We start from the raw sequence: 8,117 nt of genomic DNA on the forward strand, positions 1-8,117 counted from the left end.
GAAAAGAAAATATACACATCACATTAAAATATATAACATATAAACAATACTTATAAATTAACATCTATTTTACAATATAAATTAAAATAATGATTCCATAACGATCTTTAAAATTTAATTAAAATATATATCATATAAACAATACTTATAAATTAACATCCATTTTACCATATAAATTAAAATAATGATTCCATAACCATCTTTAAATTTAATTAAAATATATAACATATAAACAATACTTATAAGTTAACATCCATTTTACCATCTAAATTAAAATGATGATTCCATAACCATCTTTAAATTTAATTAAAATATATAACATATAAACAATACTTATAATTAACATCCATTTTACCATCTAAATTAAAATAATGATTCCATAACCATCTTTATATTTAATTAATAAGCAAATAAAAATATAATATTTACAATATAACCAGATTTTTATTCATGAATATTTATCATGGATATTATTAACTTCTAAATAGGCTTTTTTATAATACCATGGGTCAGTACCCATAAGAGAAAGATAGATAAAGGGGGAGGAAGGAAGAAAATAATAATACCATGGGCCATCTAACCTTTTGATTATTATGTTATGGATCTAAGCTTTTAATTATTCTGTTACAATACCATGGCTTATCAATACCACATGCCAAAAAACCATAAATTATTTCAAAATCAAAATATTTTACAAATACTTTATCTTAATTTGATTTTATGACATTTTTTAATTAAATCTAAAAGAAAAAAGGTTATATCTAAACCCTCCATCCTCAAGACTACTAAAAATATTCCCATAGAGATTAAATCGAGGTTTTAATAAATTAAAAATGAGAATACTTTTATATATACACATGTGAAATTTATATAATATAAATAATATTATAAAGAACCAAGATAGATGCATCTTAACCAAGGATCCAAGTGAAGAGAGAAAGAAAAGTGACTAACAATGATAGAGGAAAGATAGTGCATGATTCTTTTAAGTTTTTTATTATTGTATTTTCTTTTACATGATTGATCCAAAATATAGATTTAATATTTTACAACCAATTATGTAATTTTTAATTTAGATACTTTCTTAAATACAATACAATGGGATCATATTTAAGAGAGAGAGAGAGAGAGAGAGAGAGAGAGAGATGGAGGGGGAATAGAGTGGGGGAGAGAGACATAGAGGTGGGAGAGACAGGAAGAGAGAGAGGAGGAGAGAAGGAGGGAGAGAGAGTCATGGAGACATGGATATGGAGGGGGGAGAGAGGGGGAGAGCGAGAAGGAGAGAGGGAGGTGGGATAGAAAGGGAGAGAGGGAGCTGGGATAGAAAGGGAGAGAGAGGAATTGAGAGAGAGGAGAGAGCGGGTGAAAGAGATGGAGTTAGAAGGGGAAGAAAGGCATAGAGAGAGAAAGGTGGAGAGGGAGAGGGAGTGACAAGGGAAAGGCGGAGAGACGGTGAGGGAGAGAGAGAGAGTATGTTTTGGGGGTGAGAATGAGAGACAAGGGGAGATAGGGATATAGATGGAGGGGGGAGAGAGGGCAGAAGAGAGAGGCAAAGAGAGGGAGGGAGGAAGAGAGGTAGATGGGAGAGAGAGAGAGAGAGAGAGAGAGAGAGAGAGAGAGAGGGGAAGAGACAGAGAGGGAGAGGAAGAGGGAGAGATAGCTAGATAGATAGATATGGAGAGAGATAGAGTGTATGTTTACAGGTTGATATAGAGATATAAAGAAGGATAGATAGAGGGAGATAGAAATATATATGAAGGGGGCGAGAGGGAAGAAGAGAGAGAGCGAGCGACATGTGTTTAGGGGTTGAGATAGAAAGAAAAATAAGGAGAGATGGAGGGAGGTATAGATATAGATGACAAGGGGAGATAGGGAAGAAGAGAAAGATATAGAAGAGGAGGGAGAGATGGAGAGAGAGGGATGGGGGAGAAATAGAAGGAGAGAGGGAGGGAGATAGACACAAAATGGAAGGTGGAGAGTGAGGGAAGAAGAAAGAGACACACAGAGACAAATACACACATAGAAGTTAGATGTAGAAAGTCATGAATATTTTGGGTTTTCATGAAAATATATGTATTGATTTTAGTGTAGTTGTTTATTTCTAATCCTATTTGATCACTTGCACTGGGTGTATTGATTTCAATGTAGATGTTGATTTTTAATCCTATTTAATACCTTACACTATATGCATTGATTTCTGTGCAGATGTTGATTTATACTCCTATTTGATTGCTTGCATTGGATGCATTGGTTTCAGTGTAGCTATTGATTTCTAATCCTATTCGATCGCTTGCACTAGATGCATTTATTTCAATGTAGATGTCAATTTTTAATCCTATTAATACCTTAAAATAGATGCTTTGATTTTAGTGTAGACGTTGATTTCTACTCCTATTTGATTGCTTGCACTGGATGCATTGGTTTTAGTGTAGATATTGATTTTTGATCCTATTCGATTGCTTGCACCAAATGCATTGATTTCAATGTAGATGTCGATTTCTAATCCTCTTAAATATCTTACACTGGATGCATTGATTTAAGTGTATATGTTGATTTCTACTCCTATTTGATTGCTTGCACTGGATGCATTGGTTTCAGTGTAGATATTGATTTATAATCCTATTTGATTACTTGCATTAGATGCATTGATTTCAGTGTAAATGTTGATTTCTAATAATATTTGATTATTTTCACTAGATGCATTGATTTTAGTGTAGATGCTGATTTATGATTTTATGCAACTAGATGTATGATGCACATTAATTTCAAAGTAATTAGATTAATAGTGTGCATTGATTTTAATGTAAGCACATCTCTGCTCCCTCCATCTATATCTCTATCTCCCATTGTCTCTCCTTTTTTAACTCTCTATCTCACCCCCCAAACATACTCTCTCTCTCCCTCCTGTTACCCCTCCCTGTTTCTCTCTCTCTCTAACACCTCTCTCCATATCTATATCTCTTCCCCCCTCCCTATCTTTGCCTCTTTCTTCTTCCCTCTCTCCCCCTTCCATCTATATCTATCTCCCCTTGTCTCTCCTTCTCACCCCCAAAACATACACACACTCTCCCAGTGTAAGCACATAAAAATTACTCATGACGTGCATTGACTTCTGTGTTACAGTAATTCAACCATAAATACAATACTTGAATTTTCATCTTAAATAAAACGTTCACTTATAAACTATTTGTAACTGGCTACATTCTTATTATTCCCATTTTCCATAGAGACAAGGTGTGATATTTACTATTTATTACAGTAGCTTGAGTTAAATATTTGAATGGTCTATGATTTCAAATGGCCTTATCATATGATCGATATGAGTAAACAAAACTAATAGATGTGACAATAAGAATAGTAGAAGAAAATAGTTTCAGATCACAATGAAGATTGTTTGTAATTGACTATATTCTTAATATTCACATTTTCTATCATTCAACATTGTTACATTGTCACTTTGCAGTCAAAATTTGTATTTCATCATTTTTCATCAAGTTACTAACAGTCTCTCTCATCTCAACAAACTGAGGTACTAAGCAAATTTAAAATTAAATTGACCAAATCGATCTTAGAAACATTTAGCATATTTAAAATGATCAAAATAATTAGATGCTCAAGAAATTTTGTATGACACCACTGAAACTAGACTAGATCCATCTTAATCTCGGATCTATCAAGCGCCAAGAGGGATCAAATCTTTCGAGGTGCAAACATTTCCTCAAGTTTTGCACTCAAAAAAGAGGTTTGCACCTCGATAGATTTGATCCCTCTTGACACTTAATAAATAATAAATTCAAGGTTAAAATGGATCTAGGTTGAAAAAAGTCAATCTTCAAAGCAAAATGTAAAACTCTCATTTGCATTAATTTTATTATGACAAAAACAAACTACATATAAATCACTTTATCTTGAATAAAATTATTAAATAAAAAGTAATACAAGTTTTTATTTTTATTTTATTAAATAAAAAAATTAAAATTTTTAATATTATTTAATTTCAGATAATATCTTATTATTAAATATTAATTTATATTAATAAATTTGATAAATTTAAACTTAAAATATATTTTTATTTTTAATATACCAATTCGTTATAATTTCTTCTCGCAACACCTCATTACTCTTCCTACCATGATCTTTAAATAAAAATAAAATTCCATATCCATTTTTGGGTAACAACAAAAACCTATAAACCAGCTGATGTTACAGGTTCCACCGATCTATATATGTAACGCCGACCCTCTCTAGTTGTCAATCTTTAACACTAATATTTGAAGATTTTTAATGGATGCTTTGTATTAATACGGCTTAGAATCCTTTCATATTCCATCTCGCATCATTTCCTTCGCAGGGAGACCCAGGTGAGTTTACTATACAGCCAATCGAAGCAATCTGGGAATTGGATCTGAATATTGTTCTGTAATCTACTTCATATGGCAGGGCAGGAGAGAAAAAACTCAGCTACAACCTCTGGACCGATGAATGAATCCCAGGAGGAGCGGCCACCGAAGGACAAATATAGTACTAGGGACCGTCTCAGAGTGAAAATACATGAATACTGTTTACAACAGTTGGAAGAAATAAAAAACGCTTTGAACTTGAGATTTCATGGACATGCAGTTGATTGGTTACTACCATCTGATCTCAAGGGTTTAATGGAGTTGACACAGGAGATGGGCTATGAGATGGCTGGGCAGACAATTGACTGGTTGCTAACAGAGGGGATGGAAACCGAGGGTTTATTAAGACAAGAACTGGGTTCACAGAACGATGCGCAGGCACTAAATTTGTCACTGCAACAAGAGGCCGGGTCTCTGGTAGAGCTTACAAGTGAGCTAGGGCTTAATAGAGGTGGGGAGACTGTGGACTGGCTGTTAGAAATGGCAACGAATCCAATGTTAGAACTGATGAATTTGTTGGGGTCTAAAGATGGGGTAAGTACCATTGATTGGTTATTGCAGCAGGCACAGCCATGCATTGCAGCTATAAAAAATGGATTCGAACCCCATCCAAATTTGATGTTTCCGTCTGCCATGAATATCCCTAACACATCCACATTCCAACCTCCTGCAAACCATAGCCAGTTCCACAATCCTGATGCACAATCTCACCAACAATTGCAAAGCACTGGCCATTGGTTTCAAGAAAAGCAGGGGTGGGATCAGTTTCAGAGTAGCGCTAGTAGGCACCAGGGTGAGAGCCCATTTTTCAATGGGAATGAAGGCAGTTCTTCTCTGAACAATGGGGTTAAGCGAAGAAGAAAGGAAACTGGGTGTGGCAATCATGTTGGGAAGCAGTTAGAAAGCCAATGTCCTAGTGGGCATCGAGGAAGTCAGGAAACAAGCCACATTGAAAGAGCCACTGCTAATCCTGCTGAAAGTACAACTCAGAATGCCATTAATGGGGTTGATGGGGGATCTGCTGGAGGTTTTCAAGGCGGTTCGACGTACCTGGCAGAGATGCCCCTTGAGGTGCATATGCAGAACAATAGTGGTATCACGGGGAACAGTTTCCAGCAGAATGAATCAAGCCAATTTCCAGATCCAAGCCAATTTCCAGATCCAAAAGCTCTTCTGGATTATTATTTTGCCACTTACAACTTTTTTGACAATATGCCTTACCCGAGTCCAGATCAATTTGGAAATAATGATGACCAGAGCCAGAACCAATTTGTTAATACCAATGAAGAAAAATAAAAGCAAATTGTGAATGTTCATGTGGAGAAGAAGCAGGAGAACCAGAACCAACTTGTGAATATTCACGAGTGAGAACCAGAAGAATCAGAACCAAGTTGTGAATATTCTTGAGCAAAACAGGGGACTGATTCCAAAATTCAGCAATTTTTTTGATGTTTTCTTTCAATGATATATATTATATATATAATGTTTTTAAAATTATGCAAAATATCACTGTTTTTAATTTTATACGGCTTTTAAGAATAAATTTCTTATTTAGGTATTGAATTTTTTTTTTGTGATAATTTGAAAGTTCAGAATCTGTATGGTGGGATGTAGTTAATTTTCATAGATAAAATGATTTAATCTATTTCAGAAACAAAAATAAATTAAAATAAATTTATAATTGAATTGGCATTGTGTTGAAATGTGTGTATAAACCGTAAAACTGCTTCTGCTTGGCTAAGAGCTCGTCTTCCTCGGACGTAAGGAAACAGGTTAACGGCCCAAGACCCAGAGGCATCTGGCAGGAGTGAAAACCTGCTCCCTTACGGACCACCAGCGAGTTATTACAGGCGGCGTGGTTTGTGGCGTGGTTTTCTTTGATAACAGTAATGAGTCACACCGACATTCGCGGATAGCAGCCAGAGATGGCTGTCCTCACTGTTGGTTTGACACCTGAGTTTGGTAGGTTTTGCCACCTTCGGAAAAAAAAATGTGTGTATAAATTGGCGGAGATGGTGCAGGGGCTTAGATAAATATTAAATCAAAATTTAAAAACAGGATTTGACTTAATTAAAATGAAAAGCAATAAATATAATAAATAGATTTTATTAGTAAAATTATAAATATAAATACATTTTTAAAGAAATTTATGTGTATATTATATTCACATCAATTTTAAGAGATTTAAAGGTTTATGTTTTTAGGATGTTAAATTTGTATTGATTTTAACTTCAAGATATTTAAAGATTATTTTTTTTCCAGGTTTGTAGGATGTTTAACTTGTATTCATTTTAATTTCAAGATATTAAAAAATATCTGTCTTTTTAGGCTTATAAGATGTTCAATTTGTACAAGTTTTTGGAATCAAATTGACTAGTTCTTGCTCATGTTATTGTCTTTCTAGATTTATAAACTTAATAGATTTAATTAATAAACATATAATTTATGTTATAATTATTTTAGGGTTTTAATAAAATTAAAAATAATAATATTTCTATATATATAGATGCATGAAATTTATATAAATGTAAATAGTATTGATGATGATGGTTAACGTCCACTGAGACCAAACTTTGGTCTATCGGACCTAAAGAAACGAATTATTTAGTTTGATTTAAGATTTTATTCCTATGCTCAAAAAACTTAGAGAGAAGCCTCTCGAGCTCACTGTAATTTTGACAACGTAAAAGGCTAGGAAGGTCAGTATTGTAATAAAGATTTTGAAACTGAGATCTAATGTGGTTGTATGTGGGGCACTCTAAGAGGAAGTGATTTTCATCCTCGATGTTCGTATTCTCACAGAGATGGCAAAACCTTTCCATCCATGGTGTTTTAGGAACTGCCCAACAACCCGTTTCACTATGGAGCTCATGAGAGTTCGTTCTAATCTTGGCTATATTAATTTTTTTCTTTGAGCTAGTTAAAATAGAGAGATACTTTTGATCTTCTAGAGTGGGGTTGATGACCTCCTTATGATATCTTAATTTTCTTTTAGCTGCTAAATCTTTCTCACACCACATTTTTTCTTTGAACTTAGAAGTAACAATATTTTTAATGTTATTAATGTTTTGCAATGCAACATTCTTGTCGATCTCCCAATGGTTTAACCAGGCCCTGGTGTCTTTATACCAACCTCGTTTGAGCCTTAGGTGGTTTTGGCTGGAATTTAAAGTTAGCTTATGAAGTCTATGGTCTCCTATGTTATTGAGTTTGTGCTTGTACAACAGAAGCCTAGTCATAGCTAGACTATTGATAGGGGAAAGACCCACTTCTATAAGGAGAATAGGATTGGGTGTGTTGCTTTTAATTTTGAGGTTATATGTTATAAAACGCTTTTGGATTTTATATGACTATCCCAGCTAAGATCATGCCAGCATATCCTGCTTCCTCTAAACAACCATCTAGCTTGTCGATGTAAATGCCAAATAGGGTAGGGGAGAGGGGGCAACCTTGTTCAACTTCGATATTACACTTAATATCTTTCGACCACCCCTCATTTCTCTTTAACTTGGCAATTACATTCTCGTATAACCTTATAGCGGCAATTCTCAACTCAAAAGGAACCTTTAACTCTTCTAATCTGTTCCAAAGGTTGTTTTTAGGAACTGTATCGAAAGCCTTTCTAAAGTTCAGAAGGCAACAAAAGAGATTGGATTTATCATTGCGGCATTCCTCCACAATGATCCTAAGCGTAACGAGGTGGTCTGTTGTTGAGTG

This window comes from Pinus tabuliformis, chromosome 1_1, assembly GCF_031772625.1.
Source record: "Pinus tabuliformis cultivar Carrire ecotype Pingquan chromosome 1_1, CPIR1, whole genome shotgun sequence".
Taxonomy (NCBI): domain Eukaryota; kingdom Viridiplantae; phylum Streptophyta; class Pinopsida; order Pinales; family Pinaceae; genus Pinus; species Pinus tabuliformis.